The sequence below is a fragment of the Phascolarctos cinereus genome, unplaced genomic scaffold (genome assembly GCF_003287225.1).
Source record: "Phascolarctos cinereus isolate Bilbo 61053 unplaced genomic scaffold, phaCin_HiC Scaffold_3;HRSCAF=262, whole genome shotgun sequence".
Taxonomy (NCBI): Eukaryota; Metazoa; Chordata; class Mammalia; order Diprotodontia; family Phascolarctidae; genus Phascolarctos; species Phascolarctos cinereus.
In genome coordinates this window covers 143720281-143741059 of record NW_027555736.1, presented here as the reverse complement: position 1 = coordinate 143741059, position 20779 = coordinate 143720281, and the positions used below count along the sequence as shown (strand labels likewise).

At 39.5% G+C, this 20779-nt stretch overlaps 1 protein-coding gene across 3 annotated transcripts in view; it reads left to right on the top strand.

Annotated features, from left to right (window-relative positions):
• Positions 1–859: 859 nt before the first annotated feature.
• Positions 860–20779, top strand: part of CSNK1G1 (casein kinase 1 gamma 1) — a 255113-nt gene continuing 235193 nt past the window's right edge. For all 3 annotated transcript variants that reach the window (XM_020983772.2, XM_020983766.2, XM_020983783.2), the window contains exon 1: positions 860–993. The gene's annotated coding sequence lies outside the window, so the exon portion shown is untranslated. The remainder of the gene's footprint in view (positions 994–20779) is intronic.

The window sequence follows — 20779 nt, the reverse complement described above, 5'->3', positions numbered from 1 at the left end:
AAATTCTCTTCTCATCACCCCTTAAACTTTTCCCCATTTCCCCCCTTGAGTTGTAAAAATACTTGTTTATTCATTCCTTTCCTATGCCCTACCATCTAATCATGTTTGCTCCAAAATCTTAGCAAAGAAATATTGTGATACCTTCTGACCAGAAGAAGGTAGACGAAGACTCATTTTTCAGCCTCTGGAATTGTAAAAGGGGAAGAAGAGGTGAATGAGGATCTCAAACCAAAGGTGTTTTTTTTGTTGTTGTTTTTCGTCTGGTTGAAATACAGCGGAACACCCACCAGAGGGAGATGCTCGCTATACCGCGTGGAAAGACTCTGAGGGATGAGGGCTGCGGTGGGGAGGAGCAGCATCGGGTCTTGGATGGGCTCGGCGGGCGCGGGACAGCAGGGGAGAATCAGAGCCAGGGTGCTGTTGGAGAGGGGCTAGGTGGAGGGATAAAGAAGATCTAGGTGCCTGGATATGTAGGCGAGAGCGCGCGCGCATGTGATCCAGTCCTCGTGCGGGTTCGCAGCTAAGGGGAAGAAAGTGAGGGGCAGTCATTGTGAGGAAAAGAAGGGAGTCTGTATGTAGGGGGGGGGGTCCCTTCCCTGAACTACTCAGAGAGGAAGGGGTGGGGGTGAGGTTTTCCGAGGTACTTCCGCTTAGCAACCCCACGCGGTTGCTAGGGAAGGCTGGCGCGGTATTCACCCGGAAGCAGTTCTGCGCAACTCTCCTCGCCTTCTCTCGGCTTGTCCTATCGGAGGTTAAGGGCCCTGGGCTGGCTTCAGGCCGAGGGCGGGGCCAGCTCTAGTAGTTCCGGTTCGCCTCCTGCCGCCCCTCTGCTCCCCGCCTCCCCCCTCCCCCCCTCCCCTCCCGCACCCCTCCCCCCTCCCGCTCCAGGGAAAGAGAGAAGGAGCCGCGGCCGGTGGAGAGAGGAGCCACTCAGCGCCAGCGGGAGGGGACCGCGCCTGCCGCACCTGGGGTCACAAGCACGGCCAGATCCAGGTACCCACTGCGGCTCCCGCGGGGCCCGAGGGTCTGGCGAGCGGAGCGGACATCCCCAGGGTCGGGCCGGGGGCGGCGGGGCTCCTGGGGCGGGCGGGGTAAGAGGCCGGTCCGGCGGGAGGGTTGAGTTGGCGCGGGGGCGCTGGGCACGGCCGGGGGTCGGGGCGGGGGCTGGAGGCCTCCTTCGGTGAGGGGGAGGGTAGTCATCCGGAGGCCCGGGGCTCTGAGCTGAGCGGCCTTTCTCTCCTTGGCCCAGGCTTGTCACCTGGACGGCTTCTCCACGGGAAGCATCCTTCCCCGGGGCCGGAACGGGGCTCGGGGACCCTGGCGGCACTGTCACCTGGGCCGGGCTGCCGCTGCCGGCGGAGATCGGGCTCCCTCCGGGGTGGGCGGGGGAGGTCGCCAGGGGTGGGCTTTGGAGAGGGCTCTGCGCGGTGGGGCCAGGCGGGGAGCCGCCCTTGGGCACCGCCGACGGGGAAAAGCCGTCCTCCCTTCTCCAGCCCCCACCCCGCCCCGGGCACGGCGTCCGGGACCCCATCCCGGGACTCTCGAGTGGGCACCCCAGGGCAGGGGCGTGTGGGGCCCGGGGAGGTTGTTCCTGGATGATTTTTCCAGTGTTTAGAAACTGTTGCCAATTAAAGTGATTGTCTCAGAGGCACATTCTGCCCTGGCTCTAATAGCTCCCTGGCTGGCTTCCAGCCCTCTGAACCTGGTTGTCCTTTGATCCGCCTTAAGTTATTTTAGGGAAATGCAATTCAGGAAAGCTCCAAAGTACCAGGTTTCGAGGCTTAAATTCATTAAGCTTACAATGAAATGATATTCATGTGTATGTATGAAGAAGGAAAGAGGTGGTATTGGTGGTGGTGGTGCTGGTGGTGGTGGTGGAGGAGAAGGAGGAGGGTTGGGGGGCTTGCAAGATATAAAGGTCTAGGCCAGACTAGTTCAGGCAAGCCTTTACGAACCGTTTCTCTTGCCAGGAAACCTGCCTGCCCTAGTTTAGATGGAGCAGGAAGATCCTCGTCATTTGTGTTCTAATCAGTGACTGAACAGCTAGGTACTATGGTGATAGGTGTCTCAGAATAGATGAGATGTGAGAATTCACAACTCTTAGGACTTTGTGCTACTGAATCTTTTTAATCTTTTAAGAGTGTATGATAGAAACGACCTCATTATCAGCGATACAGTTGAGTGATGGAGAGGACTTGGAGATACAGTTGAGAGATGGAGGGGACTTGGAGGCTAGTTAATAAGAGGAATACTGGATTAAAATAATGTTCCAAAGAATGTGTGTACATCATGGTGAGTGACTACCAGATTTTGACCATTCATTTTAAATAACACAGATTTGAATTGTTAGTGGCTCCATAAAGGTTCTTATCAATGAGGTAAAGTGTATGCATTTGCATAAAGGATAGAATAGTATTTTTTTCTGAGATTTTTGCTATGTGCATTTATAATGGGAACAATTAAGCTAGAAGTCATATATATTGCATAAATCTTGGAATTTAAAATTGTATTGGTGAAGATTATATATTTTTAAGCCCCAGATTTTCAAAATTGCCTCAAATTTAATTACTAAAGTACTTCTATTAGTACTAGGATTTTACTTGTAAAAGTTGATCACACTCTTAGCAAACTTGCTTTGAGTTTTTGCAGATGTATCACTAAAAACAAAATGAAATGGACAGTTGCTATTTTTAACTTATTTATTTTATTAGCATGCTGAAATAAATACTGTTTTTTATGTTTGCTTTTGCATTTTAAATGAATTTATTCTCAGCAACTTACTAAAGAGTAGGGCTTTTCAGTCAAAGTAATAGGCAGGCTCTTGGACATAATTGGTAGTGATTTTGTAACTCTCAGACAATTTGTTCTGCTTACAGAGATTAAATGAATCATCAAATGACTTGATTGACAGCCTATAAGAAAGTTGATTTCTGTTTTTGTATTGTATGTAGAATTGTTTGAAGACTTGTTATCTGTTGTGTTTTGAGAAAACCACAAGAAAATCTCAATCTCATTTCTCCAATATTCTTTAGCTATCATTTGAAGGGACTAGCCCACATTTAAAAGAGCATTTTAAGGTTGTTTTTTTTTATATCTGAAGATTTAAAAGGAGTTTGAAGGATACTTTGCTGTCTAGGTGATATGTTTAGTGTCCTAAATAAAGGAAGTGCATATAAACACAGTTCCTGAACCAATTACTTGGCTCTACTGTTGTGCAAATCAGATGTATTATGTAAATGATATAACAGTAGCATAATTACATACCAAAGTAAATTATTTCCATCACTGTTGTAAGTGTATGTTAAGGCCTTTTCTGTATGGTCTTTTGAAAGTGGCTTTCCTTTTTTAACCTTTTAAAGTTACTGTTGTCTTGCACCAGAATTTCTCCTAAAGTATACATTCAGAAAAAAACACATTAAGATTTTTTTATCTTTCCGAAGCCTTATGATAGTGCTTTGATAAGCATTTTGGAAGTTGAGGTCACCTTTTTTCTTGTTATATTCTTATCTCATGACTTTAATGTTGTTTGTATAGGCAGAATGATAATAGATGTTAGAGTAAATAGTTATGCTACATAAAATTGTTTACAGTCATTAGAGAAGGGTAGGATTTTTGTATTTTGGTTTTTTTTTTTGTAAACTCTTCTCTTTCACCAAAAAATATCTTAGTATTCATTGACCATTCTGAGGATGTTTCATTGTCAAATGCAGAAATTGAATATGTGACATTTAATGGTGTTCCCAAAAGTAAAGAATTCCTGTTTCAACACTGAGTTAACCAGATGACCTCTAATGTACATTCCAACTTTTAGATTCTATGAAAAGAAATTATAAAAATCTTAGAGGGTGCATTTTATTTACTTTTTGAAACATTTTGTTGTTATACTATAAACACTTTCCAATAACCTCCCTTACTTTTCCTCCCCCCCAAAAAAACCCCTAATCCCAAACAAACAAAACATACCTAAAACCTCTGTTAAACCAAACCATCCTAAACAGCTGGGACATAAGAGACTGATGGAGTATGTAACTTTAAGTACCTGTAGTCCACCAGCTCTTTGTAGACAGGAAGGAAGTAGGTTCTTATATCAGTCATCTGAAACCAACATTGGTTGCTGCATTTAATCTGAATTCTGTTGTACTTTAGTGTTGTCTTCATTTACAGTATTGTAGTTAGTTGTCGTCTAGTGACATTTTGCCCTGACTAACTTCATACATTTCCCAGATTTATTCATATTTGTCATTCTCTATAGCACAATGATATTTCATTAACTTCATATACCATAATTTATTCAGCTGTTTGCTGGTCATTAAGCACTTTGTTTCCAGATTTTTGCTACTTCATTAAGCACTGCCATGAATATTTTGTTACATATTGGATCTTACTTTCTGCCCTCAATCTTTACAAGATATATTTTAATATAAGAAAGAAATAGATGAATGTCTAATACAAAAATGTGCAGTCATAATTTGGGTACTTCCAGTAGTATTGGTAATTGGTGGAGAAATGTTTGAAATTTCCTGGGTGTTTTTTTTTTGGGGGGGGCTTTTTTTCTTTTGATCTTGCCTCTCTTTTTAAGGATGTTGTTTTTGTGAAGCAAAGATTTCTTCTCCAGTTAAGAATATAATCATTATACTGAGACATGAAGTTTATGTCATAAATTTTAGAATCCCCGATCTTGTAAAAAAAAAATCTTTGATGATCTTAAATGTGAGAAAGTCAGTTTTCTTAAAAGAAATTTTGAAATTGTAGAATATGGTAGGAAAAAAAAAAGACCAAACTTCTGTCTGCTGATTTCTGCCTAATGTGAGATTCTTTTTTTTTTTTTTTTTGGCAATTGGGGTTAAGTGACTTGCCCAGGGTCACACAGTTAGTAAGTGTCAGGTGTTTGGTCTGAGGCCTGATTTGAGCTCAGGTCCTCCAGACTTAAGGGCCGGTGCTCTATTCACTGTGCCACCTAGCTTCCCCCTCATGTGATGTTCTTGAGAAATTCAGGGTGGGAAATGAATGTTTCAGCTATACCATTTTACAGTTTGCATATTATTTCTTAGAAAACTAAATTGAGTTTTGACATTATTGGGATTGTGTTCAAGCTGGTCTCAGGGAAAAAATGAGATGCCATCTGTTTCAGAGCTTGCCCCTTCCCCGTCCCCGTCCCCCCAATCTGCTTGGTTTTTGGCTTTGAATTTACCACTTTATTTATGTTTGAAATGTGAAATTCCAAATAAAATATTATGCAATGTAAGCTGTATCAGGTGACACAAGTAATGCATTTTTAAAATGAGTTGATCAATATCTTTCATTTCCAAAAAGGATAGAAGACCTCAGTTAAAAGTTATTGTTCTTTTAAACTATTTGAACATTAGGCCTCTTTCCTATTTAATTCTCTGTGTTTACTTAATAAACCATTATTTTCAGGAGTACTTGGCCCATTATACTTGTTGGTAGGGCTGTCTGAGAAACTTGATGTAGAAGTTATAAATATTACACAATTTAAACTGTTATTGTAAATCTGAGATGAAACTTAAGCAGATAATTATTAATGTAATTGTAGCCCAAAACATTAAAAGAATCAGTATTGATGTGTTGACCAGTAAATATTCTTGCTACTGATAATCTGTCTTGGTTATATGCATGTATTAAATAAAGCATTCTTAGTGCAGTTTTTGCTTTCTTCAGTGGGGGTACCAGTATGGAAAGTCCTTAAAAACTGTCAACCGTAGGGGGCAGGTGGGTAGAGCACTGGCCCTGAAGTCAGGGGGACCTGAGTTCAAATCCTGCCTCAGACCAAACACTTGACACTTAATAGCTGTCTGACCCTGGGCAAGTCACTTAATCCCAATTGCCTAAAAAAAAAATTATCAACCTTAGAAACAGATTGTTAAGTTTCAGAGCTCTCTAGGAAAGACAATCACTGAATCATAAGTTGTGTATTTTTTTCTATCCTCCCAATCTTCTTTTCTTTTTGTTTTTTGTTTTTTTGTTTTTTTAGTGAGGCAGTCAGGATTAAGTGACTTGCCCAGGATCACTGAGCTAGTAGGTATCAAGTGTCTGAGGTGGAATTTGAACTCAGGTCCTCCTGACTCCAAGGCTGGAGCTCTATCCGCTGCGCTACCTGGCTGCCCTTCCCACTATCTTCTTTTATTTTATTATTTTTTTCATAAGTCATTATTATTTAAGTTGAAGAGCTGGTTATGAAGGGGGTGGGGGGCACACTCATAACAGAGTCCAAGGTGGAGCCCTAGGGGAGAGGGAAGGAGTGAGGAGACAGGGAGTCAGGGAGACTAGAGCCTCTCTTCTGTGTCTGCTCTAGTCGGGATTGATCCTGATTTCTGAGCCTTGGTCCAGGGCACACAGTGAAGCACATGATAAGATGAGGGTCCAGGGGCTACAGGTTTAGAAAACATCAAGGGGTGGCCAGAGGTGAGGGCTGAGATTCTCTTTCCTTCCATCAGCAGCACCGCTTCCTTTTAGGACTTGAAGCATAGTGCTAAGTTCCATCCCACTTATTTCAGGTCTTATGAAACATTCTTGTAGTTAAAGCCTTTGTGCTAAAGAATTCTTTTATCCCCTCCCTAACTTCTTGTGCTTTGCTTCTAGTTTCTTTGAATATGCATCCAACTTGTAAGCTGCCTGCTCAAGAGCTGCTACTTGCTCCTCAATTAAAGTGAACTGATCCAGGTGAGGCCTAAGCGTTGCATACTTCTGTTTAAGTCCTTTAGGTTTCTACTCATGTTTACTGTAATATCTTTTCATTTCTGGATACTTCAAGCTAGTCAGTTCGTTCATATATTCCAGAAGTTTATAGTCTTCACTGGTGGCAGTCAGCTGGCCTGTTAGGTACATGGACATTTTGGAGAACATGTCCTGGCACAGCCCTGTGATACCCGCCTCGGGCGGGCTCGTTGGCAGTCTCCCACCACTGCATCATCTAGGCTGGGGAAGGGAAGAAGAAGAAAGGAAAGGGGGGAGGGGAAGGGAGAGGAGGTTGAGGACGTGAGGGAAGGGGAGAAAAAGAGAAGGGTGAAGAGTCTGAGAAGGAGGTAAGGCCACTATCTTCCTTTAAAGACTGCTGCTGATCAGGTTCTGTAAAGACTTCTTGGTTTTGGGGGTATGGGTTAGGGGATAATGAGTCAAAAAGTTGTGAGTAGGGAGGGTGAAGCCAAGGTGCTCAGTTGCTGAATGGGCAAGGGGAAAGCAGTATCTGGAAGTGGAATCTAGGTCAAAACAAGGACCATAACAAAGTCCAAAGGAATTTTCAAGAGGCAGGTCCCTGGGTGGTTTCAGTAGATTGGTTTTGAGACAAGTACTAAAAGTGTCGTGCTTGAAAGAGTTCCCTCTCTTTACCATGTCCAGTTTTTCTTCCATGATTGTGGATATGTTTATATCTGCCCTTTGAAAACTGGTGCTATTTTCTAAATTTTTTTTTTTTGGCTAGGCAGTGGGGTTAAGTGACTTGCCCAGGGTCACCTAGCTAGTAAGTGTTATGTGTCTGAAGCCGGATTTGAACTCAGGTCCTCCTGACTCCATGGCTGGTGCTCTATCCACTGCACCACCTAGCTGCCCCTAAACTGGTGCTATTTTCTGTTTGCCTCTGGAGTCTCTTTAGCGGGAAAGCTTTCACTGTCATTGTTTTAAAAAATGTTTTATGGATGATTTTTTAACTTCCTAATAGAAACCTCTTGTAACACCAACACATTGACCAAGTATGACAGCATGTGCCTCACTCACTGCTGTGTGTGTGTGGGGGGGAGGGGTGTGCCTCATAATTGGTCCTCTGTAGTCAAGATTGTCCTTGTTTTTCATGGTAACACCAGCTAACTATATAGTTCACAGCTACAGCTGTAGTTTACTTCTGAAAACCAGCTCACACCTCTGGGGAAAAAAAATGAAGTAGAAAGTAGAGACAGCAATTGTGGAAACAAGGAGAAATATCTGAGCTCTGAAGAGTCAGTCATCTAGACAGAACACATCAACACATCAGAATTTTAGAACTGGAAAGAAATTTTGGCTGTTGTCTAATCCAAACCCATCCTTTTACAGATGAGAAAATCTAAGGCTAGGAAGGTTTTGGTTTTTTTTGCTGAAGGTCACACAGCTAGTAAGTAACTGCCATGTGGAACTTGAACTTGGGTGTTCTTCAGCACTCTTTCTTTGACACCATATCTGCTTCTTAGCAAATGACCTTGGGAGGAAAATTAAATAGGATGGATAGCAATGTCACTATCTTATTTCAGGACCAATGGGACAGGAGTAAGGTAGAAATCACTTGTCAGGAGTATGTTCAAATCCACAGGAGGAGACTTTGCCAAGCTTGAGGTAGGAGTTACCTTTTTCCAGCCTGTTTAGTCAATGAATCCCACCTTTTCTCTTTAAAAACTTTTTTTTTAAAGATAGATAGTAGGAAAGGACCTTAAAGGTAATTAAGCCCACCTCTTTCCTTTTACAGATGAAGAAACTGAAGCCCTTTGAGTTTGTGACTTGCTTAAGGTCACACAGGCAAATAAGTGGCAAGGTCGAACTTAGGCCCTGGAACTCTAAATCCAGTGTCCTTTGCACCATACCCACTCTGTCTCCGTATGTGCTATGTCTGCATCTCAGCCCAAAGCCAGCCTTCTGCAGGAGACCTCTCCTGGTTCCTTCATTCTCTAATGACTTACTTTCCTTTTCAGATTATTTTCCATCTATTCTGAATATATCTTACATACACCTATTTCTGTCTCCCCCTTAGACTGTGTGCTTCTTGAGGGAAGAGACTATGTTTTGGTTTTTTTTTACTTTTCTTCCTATTTCTAGAAGTTAGCACAGTGCCTGCACATAGTATTTAATGTCTTCTTGTTGACTGAATGGATTTTTATGAGTAGTGAATATTTTGGTTCTCTAAAGTGCTGGATTAATCTTTTTTGCTAGTCTTAGTTTTGTGATGATTAATAGTTTTTTATTTTTTTTTGCTAGGTAATGGGGTTAAGGGACTTGCCCAGGGTCACACAGCTTGTAAGTGTTTTATGTCTGAGGTCGGATTTGAACTCAGATCCTCCTGAATCCAGGGCCGGTGCTCTATCCACTGCGCCACCTACTGCCCCGATTAATAGATTTTGAAAAGAATGATGGTTTACATCCTTAAATGTCTCCATTGAAGTAAACCTGACACCACATTTACTCTTTTGTTGTAGCTCACAATCCCTTAACCCAGATATACAACATTTGAAGAGATTAGGGATTATTGATTATATTCTTACCTTTCTATTCTTCGAATTTTAAAGAGGTCTGTAATTTCATTTGTATCATGGACTCTTTATTGGAAAACTAAAGCTTGCTCTGCGGGTAGTCAGAGACTTGAGAGAGTTGCTTGGAGGAGTAAAGGGCAGTGGAGTCACATTGCCCTAGAATGCATGACTGGTATGTCAGAACCTATGACTTTCTGGCTCCTGATGCAGTTCTCTACCAATCATGCCAGGCTTTCCCCATTATTGAGTTTTAATGAATGGTATTCGATTTGTTTATCAGATTGAATAAACATTGTCAAGAGTAAATTTCTCTTTAATGTAATATACCCTCTCTGTACTTGAGTGTACATAATAATAATGGACAGGATTGATTATGTGGATAAATAAAATATAAGGTTACTTTCCAAATCTCATTTTAGCACCATCTTTAGCCAAACTGTTAACCAGAGCTGCTGCCAAGTAACTCCTCTCATGAAGTTGAGCTTTACCTTCATTTCCTAGAGTTTACCCTTTTATTGTAGTGGGAAGGAGAGCTAAAGTGGGAATGAAGAGAGATCTGGATTTGATTCCCATCTAGACCCTTCTGTCTGATCTTGACTCTCAGTTTTCTCATCTGTAAAATGAGGATGATAATACCAGTTGTACTTCACAAGATTGTTATGAAGATCAAGTGAGATAGTGCATGTAAACACTCTACAAACCTTAAGGAGCTGTGTAACTAATAGTTATTATTACTTAGGTAATGAATAGAGGCAGGGAAGAAAAACAAAGGGCCAGATTATGACAAATATAATCAGCTCCTGAAAAATAGAAAGCTGATTGATTTATATTATAGTGTCACTTGTTATTGATCGTGTTTTCTTTGTAAGATAGAAAATTCAGTTGTACTCCTTAATGATGAAGATTTACTGCTTTGCCTCTAAAAGCCTCTTCTTTTGTTCATGACACTTAAAGTTTCCTTAGTCTCCAAGGGCTCCCCCCCCCATGGTTTTAGAGTTGATGCTCTGCTGCTTTATTTTATTTTTTAACTTTGTAACACCTTGTGTTCCTAAAAGTGCTGTTTGCTATATGTCTGTTTTATTAAAGTGAATAGGTTTTTTAGAATTCCATGGCATCTTTTGTGAAAACTGGACACCCTTTCTGGTGTTTTGAACCAGGACTAGCAATCACTTGTCTAAGAAAAAAGCATAATTTAGAAATTTTTTGTTACTCTGAGTCTGGGTTACAAAGGTGTCATTTTTAGGGTTTTTTTTTTGGTTGGACAGTGGGGTTAAATGACTTGCCCAGGGTCACACAGCTAGTAAGTGTTATGTGTCTGAGTTTGCATTTGAACTCAGGTCCTCCTGAATCCGGGGTCGGTGCTCTATCTACTGCACCATCTAGCTGCCCCCCTAAAGGTGTGGTTTTTAAAAGACTGAATTTGAGGTAGGTAAGCAGGGTATTATAAGGTGTATACTATATGGTATACATAGGTCATGTGACAACTGCAAATGACAAATGGGACTTTATAGATGAATTTGAATGTCTAATTTTATAACTAAATATTATCTTTATTCTATTGCCCTTATACTTTCTGCTTGAATGTTATTGTGGCACGAGGTTTCATCTTTGCAGATTTCTTGGCCAGTGCTTTAAATGTGTGCTACTTACTCCTTCACTTGTTGAAGATTATCCAGAAGCTGCAGCTGGCAAAGTCTGAGGAGGAAGAAATGTTCTGGATGATGGTGTGTGCTTTGTAGGTTTGTTTTTGCCTGTTTTTTGACGGTAGCTCAGGGTCAGAGTTTTAATTTTTAAACACACACACACACACACACACACACACCCACCCACACACACACACCCTTATTTTGCTCACAAGCAACTCAGAAAATAATCTACTTTTAAAATGTATATTCTGCTGGTAAAGAAAAATGAAGCAGGTGGGATAGCCCAAAATTACCCAATATAATACAAAAACATGACAAAGGTAAAATTTCTCATTTTCTTATTCTTATCATCAGTGAATATGTCTTTCTCCCTGATCCTCTTTCATACTATAGAGAACCTTGAAAATCGGGCATGAAGTGATTTGATACCATATCAGGTAAGGAGCTACTAAAAGTTTTTGAGCAAGGAAGTAGATAAATGACTGTGAAAATGCTTTGAAAACTGTATAGCAATATTGCTACTAGGACTATCCACCAAAGAGATCAAAGAAAGAGGAAAAAGACCCATATTTATAGCAGCTCTTTTTGCAATGGCAAATAATTGGAAACTGAGGGGATGCTCATCAGTTGGGGAATGGCTGAACAAATTATGATATATGGATATGATGGAATACTGTTGTGGTGTAAGAAATGATAAAGGGCATAGTTTCAGAGAAACCTGGGAAGATGTGTATGGATTAATGTAAAGTGAAGTGAGCAGAACCAGAACAATCTACACATTAACAACAATATTGTAAAGACAGTCAACTGGTAAAGACTTAGTAACTCTGATCAACACAGTGACCCTCCACAATTCCAAAGGACTTATGGTGAAACATGCTTTCCACTTCCAGATAGAGCACTGATGGACTCAGTGCAGATTGAAGAATATTTTTTCTTTCTTACTTTTTTTGGGGGGGGTTGAGGTTTGATGGTGGTGGAAGCATGGTTAATACAAAAATTTGTTTTGTATGGCTACATGTTCTTGTAATAGGTTTTGTTTTTCTTGTCTTCTCATTGGGTGAGGGAGGGGATAGAGATAAGGAGAGATTTGTAATTGAATGAAAAAGGATTTTTAAAAAACTGCTTTAAAAATATAAATTAAATTTAAAAATTGGATAGTGCCATATAAAGTATTAATTGAAATTAAGATTGAAGTCAAGAAAATTAGTAAATTAATCCAGGTGTGAGATGATGAGTTTACAGACTAGCTTGGTGCAAGGAAAATAGAATGAAAGGGCCAAAAGAAATGGTTTTTTTTTAAATTTTTAAATTTTTTTATTTTTTAGGCAATTTGGGTTAAGTGACTTGCCCAGGATCACACAGCTAGTAAGTGTCAAGTGTTTGGTCTGAGGCCATATTTGTACTTAGGTCCTCCTGACTTCAGGGCTGGCACTCTACCCACTATGCCACCTACCTGCCCCAAAATGAAACGTTTTGAAGGATAAATGGATCATATTGGGAAATAGAATGGGCATGAAGTATGAGAAAGGAAAGATGAGTGAAAGATGACAGGTTTTGAGTTTGGGTAATAGGATAGTGATGTCACTGACAAATTTTTATTAAGTTTTTTTTTAATATAGTGTTGGGAAGGAGTGTGATAGGCATTTATTTATCAGTTAATTATTTTTCAGACATGTCTGACTCTTTATGAGCTGATTTGGGGTTTTCTTGGCAGAGGTACTGGAGTAGTTTGCTGTTTCCTCCTCCAGCTCATTTTATAGATGAGGAATGAGACAAATAGGTTAAGTGACTTGCTCAGGGTCACAGAGCTAGTAAGTGTCTGAGTTCAGATTTGAACCCAGGAAGATGAGTATTTCTGACACCAGGTCTGGCACTTCATCCACTGTGTCACCTAGCTGCCATCAGTTAATCAACAGGGAACTTAAAATTTTTTTTTTCCAAATTACATGTGAAAATACTTTTTAACATTCAGTTTTTAAAATTTTGAGTTCCATATTTGCTTCCTCCATCCCTTTCCCCTTCCTTCAGAAGGCAGGCAGTTTGATATAGATTATATGTGTGCAGTTATGCAAAACACATTTCCATATTAACCATATTATGAAAGAAAATAGAGATTTTAAAAAAGAGGGAAAAAAGTTAAAAAAGGTATGTTTCCATCTGCATTCAGACACTCTCAGTCCTTTCTCTGCATGTGGATAGCATTTTCCTTCATTAGTCTTTTGGAATTGTCTTGGATCATTGCATTGTTGAGAGGAGCTAAGTCTATCAAAGTTGGTTATTGCACAATGTTGCTGTTACTATGTACACTGTTCTCCTGATTCTGCTCATTTCACTTAGCATCAGTTCATGCAAATCTTTCCAGGTTTTTCTGAAAGTACTCTGCTCATCATTTCTTATGGAACAATAGTATTCCATTACATTCATATGCCACAGCTTGTTCAACCATTGCCCATTGACGGGCATCCCCTCAAGTTCCAGTTCTTTGCCACCACAAAAAGAACTGCTCTAAATATTTTTGTACATGTGGGTCCTTTCCTCTTTTTTATGATCTCTTTGGGATACAAACCTAGTAGTGGTATTGCTGGGTCAAAGGATACGCACAGTTTTATAGCCCTTTGGGCATAGCTCCAAATTGCTCTTCAGGATGGTTGGATCAGTTCGCATCTGCACCAACAATGCATTAATGTTCCACTTTTCCCACATCTTCTCTAATATTTATACTTTTCCTGTTTTGTCATGTTAGCCAATGTGATAGGTGTGATGTGGTACCTCAAAGTTATTTAATTTGCATTTCTCTAATTAATGGCGATTTAGAGCATTTTTTAATATGACTATAGATAGCTTTAATTTCTTCATCTGAAAACTGCCTGTTCATATCCTTTGACCATTAATTAGTTGGGGAATGTCTTGTATTCTTATCAATTTGACTCAGTTCTCTATTCTCTTTTAGAAATGAGAGGCTATTTCATGTAAGTCTTTCCAGGTTTTTCTGAAAGCCTCCTGCTCATCATTTCTTATAGCACAATGGTATTCCATCACAATCGTATCCAACTTGTTCAGCCATTCCCCAATTGATGGGTATCCCCTCAATTTCTAGTTCTTTGCCATCACAAAAAGAGTTGCTATAAATATTTTGGTACATCTATGTCCTTTTCCTTTTTTTTTTTTAAATCTATGCATATCCATGTGAAATTATAGGATATAAGTAGAAACATGCTTTTGTATGTATAAGCATCTCAATTATAATTCTACACAAATTCACAATTAAAGAGGGATAGATATAACAAAGAACAGTACAAATTTGGAGTCAATATATACACCATTGTTCATTCCATCCAAAAATTGGTAGAGTCTAACTTTTCAGAGGGCAGAAACTTTTGGCTTATCTAAGCTCTAGATTTGTTCTAGCACTTCACTTTGCACATGCTAGGCACTTGGTAAATGTTTATTGAATCCAGGAACATCCAGTGAAGTTCAGTTCTATCTATACATGTGTAACATGATTCAACATCATTGTTCATTAGTCTGCTGTACTTGTAGAAGTTTATCCTTTTTCTTTGATCTTGAAGCATAAGACTGTAGAAAGGACTGTGTTCTATATTTTGAATATAACTTCCTGTTGGTCCAGAATTAACAGTATACATCTCTTTATATACTGCACTTTGAAGTAAAGGTTATACCCTTGGTTTGAAGTACAACATCCATGTTGATGAAGATACTTTAAAACTTTCAAGTTATTATGCATATTTGATCAACAGAATTAGTATGAATTCTTTGATTCTTTCAAAGCTGGTCTCAATTACCACTGCCTACTCAAGGCCCTTCCTGATTCCCCCCAGCTGCTAAATGCTTCCCTCACAAAATTACCTGGCATTAATTTTTACATATATTTTACAGATGTTTATGTGTATACATGTTTACTCATTGCCATACACTCCCTCTTTTTTGTTACCTAATATGTGCTTAAGACACTGAGATAAAGAGGGAGTGCATTCCAAGCATGAGGGACTGCTTATTCGGAGGCACTAAGGAGATGGAATTGTATGTGTGAGGTCAAGGAAATAAAGTATAGTTGTTAGTCTGGAATGATTATAATTAGTCTAGGAAAGGTAACTTGGAGCTAGGTTTTGAAGGATTTTAAATGCTAAACGGAGGAGTTGATTTTTGATCCTAGAGGTAATAGGGAGCAGGAGAGTGATGTGGTTAAACATGTGCTTTAGGAATATCTAGCTTTGGCGGCCATGTAGAAGATGGCTTGGAGGAGAGACTCTTGAGGCAGTCAGACCAGGTCACAAGATGTTGCAATAATTCAGGGGAGAGGTGAAGGTCTGAACTAGTGTGGTGTCCATATGAGTGGAGAGAAGAAAGGGTATGGATAGGAGAGATGTTAATCAATAATACTTGGCACTGAATTGAATCTGAGATGGGTTGGGATTTGTGAGAGAGAATGAATAGTGGGGAGAGAAGTAACTTTGTCTTATTTTTTTTATTATTATTCTTATTTATTTATTCTTGGGTGAGGCAGTTGGGGTTAAGTGACTTGCCCAGGCTTACACAGCTAGAAGTGTCAAGTGTCTGAGGCCGAATTTGAACTCAGGTCCTCCTGACTCCAAGACGGAAACTCTATCCGCTGCACCACCTAGCTGCCCTGGAGGATACCTTTGAATGAAACAGGGAAGTCCAGAAGAGGGGTGAGTTTTGAGGGAAAGATCAGTTTTGTTTTAGGACATATTGAATTTGAGTTTTTTGTAGGATAGGGAGTTGGTACTTTTGAAACTAATTTGAAATGAAAGGAAATTTGACTAACAAGAGCCAGGTAAAAATGATAACTTTAGGTAAATTAAAGTCTCCCTAAAGAATCTTTCCCTGAAAATATTTAATCAGTGATAGGAAAATGTTCTCAATTTATAATTGGGGAAGCCAAAAAAAAAGGAATATTTCTCTTGGCCACATCCACTGAGTGGCTGGTTTAGGATTAGAACTTGACATTTTTAGCCCGCAGTTTTTTAGAATTGGAATATACTCATTTTCTATTGACATTTTTGCTTTTTTTCATGTATTGTTCTTTTGGTTCTCATTTCGCATTATTTAGATTAAGAAGAAATTACATATCTCACGATTGTTTTTTATAGACTTGAGCATGATAATTCTACAGGGCCATAAAGTATTGTTTATTTTGAGAATGAATTTATGATCCAATTTACTTCTTAAAATTTAAGAGCTTAATGCATCAACTTGCAGGTAGGGCAAGTTCTTCTCAACCCCTGTGGACAAGTTTACTAGTTTACAGAGAATTCTTTTCTCCTCTGGAATGGAGTGGCTCAGTAGAGGTTTTTGTATTTGTATTTTTGTATTTTGGTTGTTCCTGGAGTCTGCTATGCCATACAGAACAGGAACAGATAAGGTCTTAGGCAGTAAATGATATGCTTCATACAAATATGTTCCTGGAAGGCTTACAAAATACCTATGCTAGGTATTTTTTGTGGAAATTATTATGGTGTTCACAAGTTTGAGAATATAATGAATACAAAGTTATTTAATAACAGTGTAGTTGTGATCAGGCTCATGGTGTATTAATGTGAACTGTGAACTGACATGGAGATTCTTCTGTAGGGTCCACATCAATGAGGCATCACCAATAGATAAGGTCCTCCAAATACTATGTTTTGTTGGGGCAGCTAAGTGTCATAGTGGATTGAGCACTGGGCCTGGGGTAAGGAAGACTTGAATTAAAAAACTGTCCTCAGGCACTTACTAGCTGTGTGCAGGGTAGTATCTGTTTGCCTCAGTTTCCTCATACCCACCTCTCAGGGTTGTTGTGAGGATCAAATGAGATGATATTTTCAAAGTGGTTAGTATAGTACCTGGCGTGAAGCTATATATATAGCCATGCTATATGAATGTTAGCTATTACCATTATTATTATTAGATGAAATTATACTTATCAAGCCCCAGAATACTTTAAGAGCTTTCTCAGTGAGATTCCTGAACTCACAAAAGAGACCCATTTTATAGCCACTAGAAGAACCTTATTTATGAAGAATCTTTGTTGTCCTGACATACATTTGGAAGGGTAGTCCAGTGAATTCATAGGACAGTTGATTTAAAAATGGAAGGTATCTTGGAGATCATCAGATCTAACTTCCTCATTTGGCAGATGAGGAAACGAAGGCCTTAAAGAGGTTGTGGCTTTTCCCAAGGTCACAGAGGTATAAGTAATAGTTACAGGATTTGAAATCAGGTCCTGTGACTCCAGTCTTGCTCTTTCACTACACCCTCATTTGTGCAACACTCAAACTCACCTGGCTCTGTAATATTATGGTTTTGCATGTTCCCTCTATTGATGCAGATAGAAACCCATTCATCATGTGTCATTGTTGTCTGTCCTTCCATCGGTTTGTCCCAAGGGATGCCCCCATAATGTTGGAGGCCTTCTTGCTTTCTGCTGCCATAATGATAAAGCTATCATTATGGTACTTTTATGTTTTATAAAGAGCTTAATCACATTTTGTGTGATCCTCAACAAACCCTGGGAGGTAGGTACTATTATCCCCATTTTACAGGTGAGGAAACTTAGGCTGAGAGAAGTTAAAGTGACTTGCCCTGGGTCACAAAGCTAGCAAATGTCTAAGGCATGATTCAAACTCAAGTCTTCTTGACTGCAGCCACATTCACTGTGCTGTCTAGCTGCCATGCTTACATAGTAAAAATACCATGGAATGAATAAATTAAAGACCATTTATTAAGTGCTAGGCTTAGGCCAAGTCAATCCCTGCCCTTGGGGAGCTTACTTAGGAGATACAACATTTAGGGAGGTGGCAGCCCTGGGAAGGGTGTGTGGGAAGTCACTGTAATGCTAAGTTGAATAATGGGGAAGTCCCATGACAGGCTGTCCTTTGATTTGATTAGTAATTGATTAATTTTTCTACAAGAGGTAGAAAAGGAGGTGGTACTCTTGGTCTGTAGTTAAAGGGGAGCACCCAGGGAGTTAGTAAAATGGATTGACTTATCTTTTGGGCACAACTTCTGGTTTAGAAGGCAGAACAGTGACAGTAGATGGATAGAAAATGGCCCTGTGATGAGGTACTCTTGCTTGCCTATTTATTATCCCTCATGCTTGATTCATGGCTGGCCAATCTTCTTTTATGTCATATATTTTCCTGATGATATCCTTTATTCCTTTTCTTTGACGTTCCTCATTTATTATATGATGCAGCCTGCTCACCCTCACCATGCACCTCTTCATTGCTTTTCTTGTCTTATTGTATAGCCTTAAATATAACAACACTGATAAACACTATTGTTAAATATGAGGTATAATACTGACACTAAAAAATGAGCCTTTTTTTTCTGTGAGAAGTTTGGGGTCATTTGCAAATTTCCTTAAGAAAATAAACCCATTTTCCTCTTGTTTAATTATGGACTCAACTCATCCATCTATATTATCTGTCCTAGCTATATATATATATGTATATATATACTCTTTCCATCTAATTTCATGTCATAATTTGAGCAATGGATATTCTTCATCTGCTTTATTTTTTTCTGAGTGGAAGAGGAGGTCAAACTTTTTTAGTAATTATAGGTGTCTTCACGGAGGCTATTTACTGTTCTGGGGATTGATGGAACGAGCTTGAAATAATCTACAGATGGGCATCTGGCGGCTCCCACCATACATAAACTATACCTTTTCAACCTTGACTCTGATCTAGAGCACCTCCATCACAGTAGCAACACCTTTGGCAAACATATTTTCTTGTTTTATGCCTCACCTGATGTTTGTGATAAGAACAACATCATCTCTTTTTTTTGAGTTAGCAAAAATCTTCCTTCTTACCTAATTAAAAAAGAATCAAAAACAAAACCTCTGTTACAATCATGTAGTCAAGCAAAACAAATGTTGACATTGGCTGTATCCAAAAAATATGTCTTGTTCTGCGTTCAGTCTTTTGCCTTTCTGTGAGGAAGAAGAAATAGAATTGCTTCCTGTGTGATAGTAATCCATGTTTGCACTTTTGGCTAGACCCCATTGGTAGTGTCTGTCTACAAACTTTTTGCTCTTCCTGTGCTGACCTGGGCTGGAAAAATGATTGGTTGTAATTTTTTCTTGGATAGCCTGACAGGTTATGGTCCAGTGTGTTTTCTAGATCTGTTTGGAGGTTTTTTGTTTTTTCCCTTTTTTTTCCCCTGGAGTTGTGTGTGTGGTGACTGGGTGCTGGGCAGAGTTGCTGTTCCTCCTGCTACTCTTCCGTCTTGGCTCTGTCCTCATTATCTCTGATTTTAAACATTTCAAGAAATCTTCAGTGATTTTGATATATAAATGAAATATGCCTTGGTAGCAGTTAAGGAAAGATTTTACTTCAACACATGCTTTTTCATAATCCTGTTTTGCTTTATATTCTTTAGTCATTTGTATGATAATAAAGACATACCATTTTTGAGAGCTTACCTGTTCCCTATAGAAAAGCTTCATCAAGGATATCCTTGATGCATATGGAGATGGTTTTCATGAAAAAATTTGAATAGATTAAGCAAGTGGGCATATATAGGCCAGTTTTTTTTTCTAGGTGTAGCACATCAATTTTTTTTTCCCTCCACATAAAAGAAGTTCTTAAAATTCAAAAGACTTATAAGCAGATATTGACAAAGACAAGGCAGTTTTCGGTAAATCATAACACTGTTATTCTTCTCGGAGTTTGATATTTAAAATAAAGCAGTGTGACTATAGAATAGCTGTTACACCTTCACTTTGGTTCTTGTCTTGAGAGAGGTGTTTAAAAGGCTCCCTCGAGATCTTTTTTTTTTTCTTGGAGTCATCAGCTTTTGTTTGTTTGTTTGTTTTTTTGCTTGGAGTCATCTTGTATTGGTTGTCATTTTTCTTTTAACAAGTGCTGTTTTAGCTGCAGAGAGAGCTTCCTGTAGTGCACTGGTCCGCTCTACAATCCAATTCTAGAGGATTCTGCAGGAATAGGTTGTCATTTCTTGATATTCTCTCAGTTGCTTTTTAAAAATATTGGAGACCCATGATCCACAACCCCCACCTCCCAACCTTTGATATTTTCTCCTCCTTCAGATCTTTTGATACCCCATTGCCCTCATAATTTTTGCTTCCAGCATGGAGATTTCCCTATAGGTGCTTAGTCAGCCAAGCTGTTTTTCCTGTTTTTGTTCTAATCTTTAGTGCCATTTTTATCTCCTCTCAGCACATCTAAGACCATAGTGTAGGATAGGAGTGTGGCTTTGCTATGGGGGAGCTGGGTGTAGTGGATAGAGCTGTGATGGACTTGGAGTTAGGAAGACCTGGGTTACTAGTCTATTTGCCACTGTAGCTGTGTGACTGTGGGCAAGTCAGCTTTGGTTTCCCTCCTTTGCAAAATGAGGATAATAACAGCAGCTACCTTAAATGTTGTGATAATTAAATGAGATAATATGTGCAAAGCACTTTGCAGACCCTAATGTGCCAAATATTTAAATATCAGCTACTATCATCATCCTTGATGGCAAAAACAGTTGTTTATAAAAATATTTGCAGATAGTTACCATTTTTTCTTCTTTTGTTACCCTTCAGTTTTAACTCTTACATGCCCTAGAGATGACTTTGATTAGTTGGGGCTCTTTGCGAAGCTTTTCTTTAAGCTAGTTTTATGTCCCCCTGTTCTAGCTCTTCTTCCTGAGGTGATACCTTCATCATCTTCAAGCCAGACTGTGAGCATTTGTATTAGACAGTCATTAGAGATGGACAGTGAACTTACTTAGACTTGAACTGCAGGGAAAGAACAGACTGGATTGTATCTGAGCAGTTGTGTAGTGCTTTTCATGACCTTGAGCCATTCCCATTGAGAAAACTCAGTATTTTAATATCAGTAGTGTTTTCAGTGATGCTCTATAAGTGAATCATGGAAC